General features: G+C 37.1%; 1 protein-coding gene and 1 non-coding gene across 2 annotated transcripts in view; both read left to right on the top strand.

The window, feature by feature from the left end:
* The window catches only part of Oatp74D (Organic anion transporting polypeptide 74D), a 905,484-nt gene that overhangs the window by 158,672 nt on the left and 730,955 nt on the right, over positions 1-15,857 (top strand). The window contains exon 2 of the mRNA XM_069818960.1: positions 2,191-2,274. The gene's annotated coding sequence lies outside the window, so the exon portion shown is untranslated. The remainder of the gene's footprint in view (positions 1-2,190; positions 2,275-15,857) is intronic.
* Positions 9,409-9,481, top strand: TRNAN-GUU (transfer RNA asparagine (anticodon GUU)). The gene has a single exon. It is a non-coding gene; the product is annotated as a tRNA-Asn (tRNA).

Raw genomic sequence — 15,857 nt, 5'->3', positions numbered from 1 at the left:
TTCCGATCATTACTATCAGTGTTAAAGCCATATAACTCTCTATGTACATTCTATATGCCTTAAGCTATGCATTGACAGTCTTAGTTCATTTTCGACAAGAAAGTGACATCCATCATTCTTGCAGTGGACTCTTCAATTGTGAAGCGCCTATTACCTGACCGAGCACAGTATCAAGACTCATCCCCAGCTCATCTTATGCCAGAAACATCCCAATATCATGTCTCGTGGTGAAATTCAATTCGGACTATTATAATCATAACACTCACCCTTCCCAACATAATGTCCTCAGGTTCCTTGGGGCTATATTTTAATAGTCAGCCCAAAGCCAACTCTTTCTGTCTGTGGGTTTCCTAAGACGCTAAGAAAAATGTCGGAATGAGTCCTAAAAGAAATGGGTTACGGACCTATATCTCCCTTCACACAAAATTTCGGCATATTTCCAAATTGAAGCCTTCGAAATAGGAGCCTTGGCTTTCTCATATTGCTTTTGGTACTGTGTCGAGTTTACTCGAATGTCACTCGCACAGCGCAAGAACTCAGATCCCTTCCTTTGCGAGGACTGCGGCAGTTCCACTCGATGTGCAGGCTTTTAACATCTTTGGCGATCCTGGCCTCTTGTCATTCTGGCATGCTTCTCTCCTTCCTCATGTGGTAGTAGCTATTAGGTTACGTCCATTTTCGGTTTTTCCTTTCAAAATTCTCTAAACTTTCTTCAGTGGAGCGGCAAAAGTCGGAGTGAGACAAATGACCAACAGGCTTGGAGCTCACATATTCACTTTTTCTGAGCCTCAAATTCCCTTCTACGTAAAGTTAATTTTTGGTCTCACAGAATATATCTGTTATAGTAACAATTTATTTATTTATTTTATTTATTTATTTATTTATTCTGGTGTAGTTAAGGCCATCAGGCCTTCTCTTCCACAACACCAGGAATACAAATACAATAACAGAAATAAAAAGGAAAAAAAAACACTATAAACGAAGTAAAGTCACACAAAAATATACACAGGTTGCAGTCACACAAACTTTAAATGAGTGATTAAGTATAATTAATTGTATCCTAATTAACTAACATAAACAAGAAACTTGCAATTTTAATCTGGAGTAAAAAAAAACACAAATCGACACTTCTAGCAATATCTAAAAAGCATTAAACAAGACAAAATTTTCCAATTTAATTTCGAATTGTGATAAAGTCCGGCAGTCCCTGACATCATTAGGTAGCGAATTCCAGAGACGAGGTATTTCTACAGTGTAGGAGGATGAGTATAGAGACGTTCTATGATGAGGGATAGAAAGAAGTGCTTGATGTCGGTTTCGAAGAGTTGTAAGAAATTGAAAGCGCGATAAGAGATAATTCGGAGTAGAAGTATGCATGATTCTAAATAGAAGAGACAATGGTTATTAGAGGAGAAAAATTCGCTCCGGCGCCGGGGATCGAACCCGTGTCCTTGGTTCTACGTATCAAGTGCTCTAACCACGTACCAGATCGTTCACCCAACAGTGCATATTACTGTCAAATCCCGGCCACCAAGTCACTCAATTGAGTGCGCTCCTTGTATAATGGCAATTGACTTAATATAGCTATGTTAACATATTATATCGAACTTGGAGTCAGGCCTCAAAGGGGAAAAACAGTAGAGGAGAGGGATTCGATCTGGTGCTGTGGAATGAACTTCGGCGGAGCTCAGTGATTAGAGCACTTGGTACGTAGAACCAAGGACCCGGGTTCGATTCCCAGCGCCGGAGCGAATTTTTCTCTTCTAATAATCAAATTCCCTTACAAGGACGCGTTTTCGCGTATCTTTTAATTGTTTCTCCTCCCATTTTCCATTGACATTGATAGAGTCAGTCATGTGTAAATGTACTAATTACGTTGTACTAGACTTCATAGGATTTTCGGTTAAAAATCGAATAAATTTGTGTTCGATAGTGACAGAGAAGTGGAAAGGTATCCTCTGTCCACAAGAATAATGCGTATGACATTCACCAACTGTTGTATGGACAGAGTACTACAACTTGGTGAAAGTGTAGTTTTAAAACTTGGTAAAGCTTCAACAGTATAGTAATCTGCTTTATGAAATAAGACGTTTCAGTACTGTATGTGTTACTATCAATTTGTAATAACTGTGAAAAACTAGACATAATAAGAATGGTAAAATGATAACCTGTTTCAATCTTTTATTGCAGGAGTTCGGCGATTTTGCTAACGGAGACATTTCAGAGAAATGTAACAGCGGGTGATATTACGAAGACTGCAAGAAAATAATCCAGGTCAGTGAATTTAAAACCTTCAGTTATGATAAATAGCTAGGCTATAAGGATTCATTCATTCATTCATTCATTCATTCATTCATTCATTCATTCATTCATTCATTCATTCATTCATTCATTCATTCAAGTTTTCTGCTCAAGGGCAGGTCTTTCACTGCAAATTCAGCATTCCCTAATCTTCCCTATTTTCAGCCTTTCTCTTAATCTCCGTATACAATCCATATATCTTAATGTCGTCTATCATCTGATATCTTCTTCTGCCCCGACCTCATCTCCCGTTCACTATTCCTTCTAGTGCATCCTTTAGTAGGCAGTTTCTTCTTAGCCAGTGACCCAGCCAATTCCTTTTTATCTTTCTGATCAGTTTAAGCATTATTCTTTCTTCACTCTCTCTTTCCAGCACAGTTTCATTTCTTATTCTGTCAGTCCATTTCACACGCTCCATGCTATTCCATATCCACGTTTCAAGTGTTTCTATTCGTTTTTCATCACTTCGTCGTAATGTCTATGTTTCTGATCCATCGGGTTCTATGTCTTAGTCAGGGTAAAATTCTTGGGCGTTTTTTCGACTTTCATAGTAACAGGAATAAGCCCACTTTTAGTCATTTTAGTAATTTTTGAGGAGAGGGATTTTAAACATAAATTACATAATAATATTGTATATGCTTACTTTCATTCTAATTTATTTTAGTCCAAATATGTGTATTTTTCTTTCTTTTTCTCTTTCTTCTTTATTCTTGCTCTTGTGTTGTACTCGTATTTATTGGTTTGAATTAAATTACTTACTGCATTTAGTAAACTGTCCTTGTAAATTATATGTTATATTATTGACTACACCGTACACGAGCCTGGCTCTTACGGTAGTGGCTAGAAACATTTTTGTTTTATAAATGTAATTTGTAGTCACTAGCTAGCTAGTTAAACAAAAAAATTGTTACAAATGCTTCGCAAACTGGTAAGTGTATCGGAAAGCTTACGTTTCGATGGTTTGAATGATCTAAAAAAGTTTGTTTTGTGGAAATGGACTTATCTCCTTTATTTTCCTTACCCTTCGTATGATTCAACGTTTTGGAATTACGTGCCGCCTTCATCATTAAAGAATTAAAGAAAAGGACAACATAATATTCGTTTGGTTTCTTTGTGAAATTTAAATCATCTCAATACACTGTATTTACAGCCATTATAAGTTTAATTCTAACGATTGTATTATTTTTAACTTGCAATTCATATTTTCAGATGTAGATGCCTCTATCAGCTAACTCCCGTTAGGTCTTTAGGTATCTGAAAAGATGACAGATGTAAAAGTTTCTCTTACTTACTTACTTACTTACTTACTTACTTACTTACTTACTTACTGGCTTTTAAGGAACCCGGAGGTTCATTGCCGCCCTAACATAAGGCCGCCATTGGTCCCTACCCTGAGCAAGATTAATCCATTCTCTATCATCATATACCACCTCCCTCAAATCCATTTTAATATTATCTTCTCATCTACGTCTCGGACTCCCTAAAGGTCTTTTTCCCGCCGGCCTCCCAACTAACACTCTATATGCATTTCTGGATTCGCCCATACGTGCTACATGCCCTGCCCATCTCAAACGTCTGGATTTAATGTTCCTAATTATGTCAGGTGAAGAATACAATGCGTGCAGTTCTGTGTTGTGTAACTTTCTCCATTCTCCTGTAACTTCATCCCTCTTAGCCCCAAATATTTTCCTAAGCACCTTATTCTCAAACACCCTTAATCTCTGCTCCTCCCTCAAAGTGAGAGTCCAAATTTCACAACCATACAGAACAACCGGTAATATAACTGTTTTATAAATTCTAACTTTCAGATTTTCCGACAGCAGACTGGATGATAAAAGTTTCTCAACCGAATGATAACAGGCATTTCCCATATTTATTCTGTGTTTAATTTCCTCCCTAGTACGTATTATTTATATTTGTTACTGTTGCTCCCAGATATTTGAACTTCTCCACCTCTTGTAGTCCCATGTAATATAACTGTTTTATAAATCCTAACTTTCAGATTTTTCGACAGCAGACTGGATGATAAAAGTTTCTCAACCGAATGATAACAGGCATTTCCCATATTTATTCTGTGTTTAATTTCCTCCATAGTACGTATTATTTATATTTGTTACTGTTGCTCCCAGATATTTGAACTTCTCCACCTCTTGTAATCCCATTCCGAGGCTTATATGAAGGATTCGTAACAAGCTGTTTTTTACGGTGATGGATTGTTAGCCCTTCGCCCAACCCCCAAGCTGGAGGACCACCCCTCATCGGCTGTCCGCGACTGCTTATTCAATATATTCACAGCTATCCTCCATATCTGGAGGCCGTCTCCTCGATCCGCAACCTGAGGGCGCGCCATGCCGTGGTGATAGGGACCCACAATAAAGTTTCTCTGTATATATCATCTCTCCTCTCAGTCCATCATCAATGGTGATGAATCCAAACATACAAGTGCTAACATCTCGTAACTATAGAATTTTATTCTGCCAGACTCTGGCCGAAGGGGCAAATTTTTTCATCTCTCATAATCGATAGTGCGGTGTGTGGTTCTTCCGGAGTGGGAAAGTTTCGCGGACCATTGTCTGAAATATTTCGTGAGAATTTCACGACCTTGGCGAGTCCTAGACCTTCTTCCTTAGTCCTAATGCACTTCTGAGTCGATATTTTGTAGATTTCGTCACCTGATATGTGGCAGCAGGTGAGTGAACCTGAATGAATCGATGCCACTTCGCGGCTAAGCGGTCATTTGTTATTCTTCGACTACCATTTGTTCTACTCAATAAGGCTCTGCGTGAAACAGTGGCTCAAGTCTCTTATAGTCTTCCAAGTATTCAGGAAATGTCTTGAGTATTTTAATCTTGAAAGAGAGCCGCTGTAGGGATTATCCTGGAAAATATTCTTGGAATCTCCTGAGTAATCATGATGTGCAAATTTCAATTGTCGATACACTCCATGAATGTGATGGAAAAGGAGCAAGATAGCGCAAGATGACGTGGAACCAATCACAGGAAAGTACAAAAGACTTAAGGTACGTCCATACCAAAATAAAAGAAAAGTCTAGTCTTTATTAACATCGTTTATTTAGCTTCTTTAACATTTTGTCCACACATAGAGATGCGTTATATGTAAGTTATTTATAATATCGATTCAAGAAGAATTAACACAAAAGTAATCAACTGGAAGAACAAGTAGGCTGCGCATTTGTTGCCTACCACAGTGATAATGAAACATTTTGCACCAAGATAAAACTGTCTCCTTATTGTACAGTTTTTCAGGCAGAACTTCTAGCAATTAATGAAGCTATGAAATGGTGCATTAAGAACGAAAACTCAGAGCGCATATTTAGTGACTCCCAAGCTGTCCTTCACTGCATCGCTGACAAGTACAACCGTCACCCATTAGCGATAGAGGCAAGGGAATTACTTGAAAAGTAAACACAGCACATACTGTATGCCTCACTTGGGTCCGTGGACACAATGGTGTAAGAGGAAATGAAAGAGCTGATGAGCTAGCGAAAGCTGCAGCATCCAGCAGCGAAACTCCGACATACAGTTTACAACCGATATCATACATCAAGAAACAAATACAACAGACTCATCAAAACTGGAATACTAGATGGACGACATGCTCAATCGTGGTACTTACTTCGACAGATTCAACATTCCAGCAGACATCGACTCTACATGCTCTTGCCGCGAAGATCTTCACAGTGTGAAACACCTTCTATTTGACTGTCCTATTATTGAAGCAAAGAGATTTCAAATAAAGACATATCTTCTGGACTGCGACACCGAATACAGGACTCCACTATGTGAAGTAATCAAAAAACCTTGTTGCTACAAACAATTTATAGACTTGCTAAACTTTATCTTTAAAAGACTGTAGATACATATTTCGCTATTATCTGTGTAAAAATAAGTAGTAATAGATAATTAGTATACCGTATAACAAAAACTAAAACCCTAGCATACCGCTTGGTGAATTAGGATTCTTTTCCACGAATAATAATAATAATAATAATAATAATAATAATAATAATAATAATAATAATAATAATAATAATAATAATAAAACTGCGGCCGATGATGTGATCCAAGAGTAAACATATGCATTACAGTCTTTTACTTTCTTGGTTAACAACAAAAGTATACGCCTATGTTTTTGCAAATTACAGTTTCCTGGTTTTCCAAGTCTAAATTGCTTCGTCTGTATCTACGAGTAAAACAGGGACGGCGAACTCGTATTGTAAACAGAGGAGTCTTCATGAGTACCTGCATACAACAACAACTAAGACAGCGGAGAAGCTAAGGTCTCTGAGAGATGTTGCTCCCCGTCGCTGATCTGAAATATTATACAATTTGCTGTAGGAAAGAAGTGAATTATCTTTTAGGTACAGACGTGTGCAAATTATTAGATTCAAACGATACTATATATGATTCAAGTAACATTTATTCCACAAAACTCATTTATTACACCTTGCCTGCAACAATGAATATTTAGTATGAAACCCTTTGTTCTTAATCTCCAATTTTATGCAGTTTGGCATGCTGTTCATGAGATTTTCACATTGTTGCTTGATGTCTTCATCCCTGTGCCATATTTGGATAAGTACTTCTATGAGGTCCACCTTGGTGGTAATCGTTGTTGTTTTTTTTACGATAGACCAAAGATTTTCAATTGGATTTGCGTCTGGACTGTTACCTGGCCAGGGAAGGACGTCTACATTATTTTCAGCCAGAAAATTACTTACTGATCTCGCTTTGAGACGGGGTGCTCCATTCTGCATGAAGACACATTCACCATCAGGGAACCAGTCCCTCATATGTGGAAAAATTCGGATTTCTAGGACTTGTTTGTACTGACCTTGTCGCATAGAGTCCTACAGAATTATTTTGCGGCTAGTAATTCATGATAATTATGAAAATGTAAAAAATGTGATGTTGAGTTTAATAATTTGCACACGTCTGTGCATGAAACTGATAGAATAATAGACCTCGGATTTTTAGGCTCAAAACAGAACATGAACTTTGAAGACATGTCCTGAAGATAACATAATATTGTATCTGAGAGAACGAAAGAAAGTGTACTATTATATTGTCTGATGTGGAACACGTTTTTTTTCCGGGCTGACAGGCCGTTTCCTACTGGTATTGTTGCTACCAGATATTTCGTTACTGCTACGGCAGACATCTTCAAGGCGAGAAACACAAGGACGAAGTGAACTTCTTGGATATTTGCACACGCTGGTGAACAATCGATTCGACGTCATGCATTCACAAGTGTTGTTCTATTTTGTGAGATGTAAATGATAATGAAAGGGGAATTGTGGAGTGTGTTGGTGAAATAACGAGAAAAAAACAGGAACTAGAGAACGAATCCCATTCCCTTTAGTAAAAAGTCGACCGGGTGGCTTAGTAAATGAACCCTATTTAGTTGATACGACATCGTTAAAATAAAACAAATTAAGGTCGAAATTTTAACCATACATGAGTGTCCTTAAACTGTTATGTTAGCTACATTGTGTGAATTCTAAATGATATCGTATGTATTTTATACTGGCCGTACTTTTTTTTTATTGTCACTCATTTACTCCACATAAAGTGGAATCTATCTTCCTGAAGAATGTGTTCGTATCTTGCACGGATTTCATTTATTATATCCACAATTATAGGCCTACATTAAAGAGATTTTTGTTTACATTCCAAGCCATTACATTCTTTACGCAGGACTTAAAATTCCCACATAAATAGGTGGAATAGCTTGTCGAGTATTTATAAGAACACAAGAAGGTGAATTTTATACATTCTTCCAGAACAAGCAAACCGAAACCTGTTCTTAAAGACAAAGTGTGTCTGTGAATTGAAGCATACGGCGTTTCCAACACCTTTTTAACAAGATGATTTGCTTTTATTGATCTTATACAGAAAATGTAGTACTTGTCATTAGAAAATAGGCTGTGCGATTTGAAGGAAAGCTGTAATTGTGATTATAAATGAAACTAAAATCAGGAACTGATGTTTAAAGAATAGACAATGAAAGGAACTTTATTACAGTTTTGTGTAAAACAATGACAGTGTTCTCGTTGCTATAAGCAGCAGGCACATAAAGAACGACTGAAACTAACAAACAAAGAATTAAACCAATAGAGACTCCCTGAAAACAGTGGTTGAATTATGCTTTCCAAATTGTATGTATGTGTATGTATTTATTTACACTGCAAGTGGGCAAGCACCCGGTGGCAGTGGTATACACAATATAAACAATACACAATAAAATTACAATACACAATACAATTATACAACACACAATACAATAAGAATACACAATACAATTTAACAAAATAATTACAATTAATAATAAAACATAAAATAACCTAATTTTACAATACAACCTACATAGGCCCTACATGAGTTTCAATAGTCTTTCACTTTACTCTCATTTCACTCATTGTAGTGGCACTATGACGCATTTCACTGGCACTTTAGGACACATTTCACTGACACTATAGAACACATTTCATTGACGCTAAAAATTATCACTGATCGGAATTATTCACTGCACTGTAAAACCATAACTTCACTGACTCACCTCGCTTTACTGATACAACAGTTCAAATAAGACAAATAATTACACCCTTATGCGTACTTATAAACAGAACTACATTTAAGCTAAACATTTCTAGTCTAAGGCCCTCTTACACGCTATTTTTAAATAATTTACAATTCAAATCAAGGGAGTAACTCGTCAGGCCAAATAAAATACATGTCATTTTAAAAAATTAAATGTTAAATGTCACCTTAAATTTAATTTGCACTTTATACACAACTTTTTAAGTTATTCTGGAATCTCCTTAAGGAAGAACAGTCCTCAAAGACCATTGCAGGTAGGTCATTCCAATCATTTATAGTTCTGAATAATTTCGCGGGAAAAATTGTTCCGGGGCCGGGTATCGAACCCGGGACCTTTGCATAATACACGTCACTGTTCGTTAACAGAAAACCATAATGTAAGTCACACGGAGTTAGTGTGCACTCGAAGTTGGTTGCTTGACGGTTGTCAGCCCACTTTGAGTTATGTGGATATAGAGGGAGGAATTGGATCGGTGTCGGGTAGAGTTCCCGGGTAGCTCAGTTGGTAGAGCGTTGGTACGTTAAACCAAAGGTCCCGGGTTCGATACCCGGCCCCGGAACAATTTTTTCCCTCGAAATTATTCAAATCAACTTTACAAGGAGTTATACCTGAAATCTTGATTTGCATTTATAGTTCTATTTAAAAATGAGAATTTACCTAATCCGTTTTCTGTTTCCTACATTTGATTTTAAAATCATGATCGTTCCTACCATAGTACGTTGGCTTTTCTAACCGAGCCGTTATGTCTACCCATGATTTCTGACCTAGATGTGCTCTATACAATGATGTTATTCTAGTTTTCCTACGTCTTTTTTCCAAAGTTTCCCATTTAAGTTCTTTTATCGTATCGTTTCCATCTTCTCTTTTACCTTTAACAAATTTAGCTTCCCTATACTGGATTCTTTCTAAGGAATTTACCTGATATATTCTATAGGGATCCCAACATGTAGTTCCGTATTCCATTAACGGTCGCACTAACGTTAGATATGCTATTTCCCTCGATTTGGGGCTAGACTTTTTCAAGATTCTCATAATAAAGTGAAGTGCCCTCCACGCTCTACCCGTAACATTATCATAATCAATTGAAGATTCTACTTCAAAAGTTATACTAATTTCAAAGCATTTGTAGTACGGTACCTTAAAAAGATCTTTTCTAGGTTCAGGATGACCCTGACCTATTGCTGTTCTGTCGTGTTTCAGCCCCCTTAATGTGGTAAGTGATAACTATTAGATTACGTACATTTTCATCTTTTACTTATTTACTTACTTATGGCTTTTAAGGAAGCCGGAGGTTCATTGCCGCCATCACATAAGCCCGCCATCGGTTCCTATCCTGTGCAAAATTAATCCAGTCTCTATCATCATATCACACCTCCCTGAAATCCATTTTAATATTATCCTTCCATCTACGTCTCGGCCTCCCCAAAGGTCTTTTTCCCTCCGGCCTCCCAACTAACATGATGTATAGGTATCCTACAAGCAAAACTCAGCTCAGACTCCTCGCGCCGCGCATGCTGTATCCCTCTTACTCCCCTGCAGTAGGCGGGTTCTTTAATAAGCGGCTACTGGTATAGCTATAACGGCTACGGTTGCGGACATGTGCACTCAAAGAGCAGCTGTACCAATAACCAATTAAGTGAATATAACATTACAAGATGTCAATATCGTCTCTTTCTAAGTCACAATCGATATCTATCTTCACTGGAACTATCCTCATATTTAAATTTTAAATATTTAAATTAAATTAAATTAATTTAGTATTTAATATAAAACGCTATGTGACTCCCTGACTCTGTAGCAATAACACGTGTTCAGTTCAGCACAAGAAGATAATACGTGTTCATGCGCATAGTGTCGGTGGTGTGATTGGAGACGGGGAGCATGCTGGGAAAGGGAGCCTGCGCGAGAAAATCACGCCCGGTGGTTTCTGCGCACTGAGTTTTGTTTGTTGGATGCCTATAGAGACTGGATTAATCTTGAATAATTTCAAGGGAAAAATTGTTCCGGGGCCGGGTATCGATCCCGGGACCTCTGGTTGAACGTACCAGCGCTCTGCCAACTGAGCTACCCGGGAACTCCACCGTCTCAACTTTTCCCTTTATATCCACACAACTCGCGTGGGGTGACGAAACGCCAGAGACCCACATCGAGAGCACACAAACCCTATGTGACTTGGAATTGTGGTTTTCTGTTAACGTACACAGTGACGTATATATTATGCAAATCTAGTCTTTCAGGTAAAGCTTCCTGTGAAGCAGATTTGAATAATTTCAAGGGAAAAATTGTTCCGGGGCCGGGTATCGATCCCGGGACCTCTGGTTGAACGTACCAGCGCTCTGCCAATTGAGCTACCCGGGAACTCCACCCGACACCGTCTCAACTTTTCCCCTTATTTCCACACAACTCGCGTGGGCTGACGGAACGCCAGAGACCCACATCGAGTGCACACAAACTCTGTGTGACTTGGAATTGTGGTTTTCTGTTAACGTACGCAGTGACGTATATATTATCCAAATGTAGTCTTTCAGGTAAAGCTTCCTGTGAAGCAGATTTGAATAATTTCAAGGGAAAAATTGTTCCGGGGCCGGGTATCGATCCCGGGACCTCTGGTTGAACGTACCAGCGCTCTGCCAACTGAGCTACCGGGGAACTCCACCCGACACAGTCTCAACTTTTCCCTTTATATCCACACAACTCGCGTGGGCTGACGAAACGCCAGTTAAAGAAAAGAATATTTTTTACTTGGGGAAGAACTCAAGACAACCTCTTGTCTGTTAATACAGAAATCTTTGCTCTGATTTCAAATCCGCTTACAAAATACTTCCATCGCTTAAATTGAATTGTAATAATAAATATTAAAATAAATGTAATTAAAATATAAATAATGCAATTAAAAATAAATGTAATCACAATATTAAAATAAATGTAGTTACAATATTAAAATAAATGTAATTGAAATATTAGATTACATTTAATTAAATTATTGAAAGAAAAGAATCAAAATGGCGAACGATGATACTTAGTATTTAGCCTTAGATGTTGTGCTTGCGGTTGCAAACGTTGTCAAAGAGCTTAAAGCTCTAAAGGAGAGAACACATAGAAAAAAGAAAGAAGTGTGGGTGAGAAATTGAAGTCCACATAGAAAAATACAAAAGTGCATCAGAAACAAGAAGTTAAAAATATCTGAAAAGATAAATTACCTATGAAATGAATATTCAGAGAATCCCTCATAACATGAATTACCATCCCAGCATATATAAATAATTGAAAATAGTGAAATGAAATAAAAGATCCTTTATTGGTAATTTAGTTTTTATTCCTACTCAGAGAGATGACATTGGAAGATTCTCGGTCATTTAGCAATTTCCTAGGAATTGATGAGAGTACGTTCAAGAAACTTAACACGATATAAATCATTTTAGTGCCGTGAAATCAATACATTCAAATTTGGAACAATTATTATACTTTAATTGTCCGCGTTTCTATTATAATGTAATATAATACGTCAAAACTCCCTCAATGACATAGTTTTCAATGTTTTTTTTTCATCATTAGATACAAAAAGAAAACCATAGTGACTTTTATGAAACTTTTTAGCAAACTAATACTCCCTTGAATTTATAATGGCTACATTCACTGAAATGTGCTCTCAACACAGAAAGTATCATAAAATTCATACAGCATTTGCAGTTCTAAATATATGATCGTGCAAAAATAGATACGTGTGTTAAGTGCGTAACACAATGTCGAAAACAGAAGAGACTCTACTTCGTCTCATCTTTTATAACTTTTCTTTGATTCTGTTATAATGCGTCCTTCAAGAGAAGGAAGACAAGAGATGATGCCAAGTCTAAAATCTGGGAGGGGTTTGTCCCACAGATAATGATATTTGCGTATAATTAATAAAATTATCCTGTTTATGTGTAAGTGTAAGTGCAAAGCAGTATCTGCTAGGTGTAGATTTTTGCTAATTTTTTCGGCGATGTATGCAATGAAGGGGGAAAGGAACTGGCCACCCTACTACATTATCTCCAGGCCTAGTTGCCTCATAGCCTAAGTAGTGCCTTCTTGGTATCATTTGTGAGGTTCAGACTTGTCTTCGGAAAATTGACTGAACAACAATCCTATAATATTATATTTAATGTTTAAAAATTAATTGCAAGTCGGTTATTTTAACATTATGTAGACAAATATCGCATAATAAAATAAAAATATTAGCCTAAGTCCAAAACATTGATTATTATTGATTGAGCTGTAGTGACACCAAACGCGAGTACCAATGTTAGGAGAGTCAGTGCGAATCCGTAAGGTTTAATGAAAATAGTTAATAGGCCTCAGTAACAAATATAAATTACACTCGGGAGGAAATTAAACGTAGAATAAATATGGGAAATGCGTGTTATTATTCGGTTGAGAAGCTCTTATCATCCAGTCTGCTGTCCAAAAATCTGAAAGTTAGAATTTATAAAACAGTTATATTACCTGTTCTTCTGTATGGTTGTGAAACTTGGACTCTCACTCTGAGAGAGGAACATAGGTTCAGGGTGTTTGAGAATGAGGTGCTAAGGAAAATATTTGGGGCTAAGCGGGATGAAGTTACAGGAGAATGGAGAAAGTTACACAACACAGAACTGCACGCATTGTATTCTTCACCTGACATAATTAGGAACATTAAATCCAGACGTTTGAGGTGGGCAGGGCATGTAGCACGTATGGGCGAATCCAGAAATGCATATAGAGTGGTAGTTGGGAGACCGGAGGGAAAAAGACCTTTAGGGAGGCCGAGACGTAGATGGGAGGATAATATTAAAATGGATTTGAGGGAGGTGGGGTATGATGATAGAGACTGGATTAATCTTGCACAGGATAGGGACCACTGGCAGGTTTATGTGAGGGCGGCAATGAACCTTCGGGTTCCTTAAAAGCCATTTGTAAGTAAGTAAGTAAGTTAATAGGCCTATTTATGTTTATTGAAACAACTCTTCTATACCAGCTAATATAAAAGCTCCTAGAGTATTTCATAGGAATAAAATATGAATGAGATTAGTTTTGACAAAAATTTGCTATTAAATATAGGCTTATATGTTTGCTTTTAAGAATGAAACCTTTCCTAAACCAAGAAAATTATTAACTTTGAACTATTAAACCTTAGTAAGATGTTAAATGACGCAAAGTTCATATAGGTAGGTTCTCTAGAAATATATTTCTGTACTAAGCAATGCTATGATATTCTGAAGGACTGATAAAAGTTAACAAAGATGCGAATATGAAATTATTCCTTATAGACATGCCGTATGTAGGCTAGAATTTTTCTCTTAAAATATGTTAAAGATGTGAATAACTTACCACTTTCATTAAATTCCAATCGGATTGCATCTCATATTGTCCTTTTTCCTTACTTACTTGTAATCCTCTAGAATAAATCGTATAACACTGGATGTTTCCTTACAGTTTCTCACAGAACGCCAACATAAAATTCGCGGCGGCTGCGAAAAAAACCGCGTAGGCGGCAAATCTAAATTTCAACGCTGCAGATTCGCAGACGTCCGGCGATACTTTCGCGTCGGTGTGGGCACACTCATATACCGCAAAGTACACTGAGACAGTGGCAACTTTGCGAAGCGAAACATTCGCCACCGCTGCGAATATTTCGCGTCAGTGTGAGGAGGCCTTTATTCGTAGACTAATATTCGATTCCTTTGTCAGTAGTATTCGTCCGCTGAACTATTTGTGACACACCCTCAGCGATTAAGTTAGCAGCGTAAATATCAGAAAATATTTGAACATATTGAGTCGAAGCAATAGGAAATTAAAAATTAATTGCTACCAACACATCACTGGAGTAATTCGCTTAAAAGCAACAGAATTTCTATATATTTTACGCCCACAAAGAAGGTGGATGATCAGTATGAGAATGGAAGGTCTCTGATTATATTGTTATTGCGTAGGTGATGAAATATGAAAGCTAGCAAGAGGAAACACGTTACCTACCTTAACGAAACTCTTAACAGTTTGTAGAATATGAAGAGTGGGTTCAAACAAACCTTGGTAGACGTCCAGTCATTTTTACAAACGGTGACTTTGCTATTTTTTAACTATGCATTAGGCGCAGATTGATCTACATCCGCAGACTTCAGTGGCTAACTTAACTTACGACATGCAAGATGTTTTTGGCTTGAATTTATATTTTCCACTTGTTTTCTTTGTTTTTAGTTTGTGTGTGTTTTTTTCATGCTATTAATGTAGGTCTATTAATATTCTTATATTTAATTTAATCCTCTGATTGAGGTTCTGGCTGACATGTACATCTATTATCAGGCAGTACATCTCACTTGACGATATGTGTCAGAGGAAGAAAAATTATTGTTTCTATTCATCTGAAATCTGACTAGTGTAATGTGTAGCTAGTATGCGATGTATCTCCTGGCCTAGTTGCCTTATAAGTAGTGCCTTCTTGGCACCACTTGTGAGATTCAGACCTATCTTCGGACAGTTGACTAAACAACGATTTGTTCTCATTATGCCAGTTTAAACTTCCAACGTTGTTCTGAATCTTCATAGCTGAGCCTTTCCGCGACTAACTTCACGAGCCGCCACAGAAAAAAGAAACGAAACGCGAAGAAATAATGGAATAACTCAAATTCAAATTTATTCACAATTTACATTTGAAATGATACATATGAATATATACCCGAAATGAGCATATGCTCGTGCTCGGGTACAGTCCAGTAGTCTACATAAATTTTAAAGAGATCAATAATAATGTTGATGTTAGAAATAATAGTAACAATAATAATAATAATAATAATAATAATAATAATAATAATAATAAACAAAATATTTACGATAATAAAATAAATACTAACACGGATAAAATAAAATATAAAACCACTAGCGAGAGTTAACACAACTTAAATACGCATATAATAACCGGA

Source organism: Periplaneta americana, chromosome 2, assembly GCF_040183065.1.
Source record: "Periplaneta americana isolate PAMFEO1 chromosome 2, P.americana_PAMFEO1_priV1, whole genome shotgun sequence".
In the NCBI taxonomy this organism is placed as follows: Eukaryota; Metazoa; Arthropoda; class Insecta; order Blattodea; family Blattidae; genus Periplaneta; species Periplaneta americana.
Note: the sequence above shows the minus strand (reverse complement) of the source record. Positions and strands in the feature narration are given on the sequence as shown.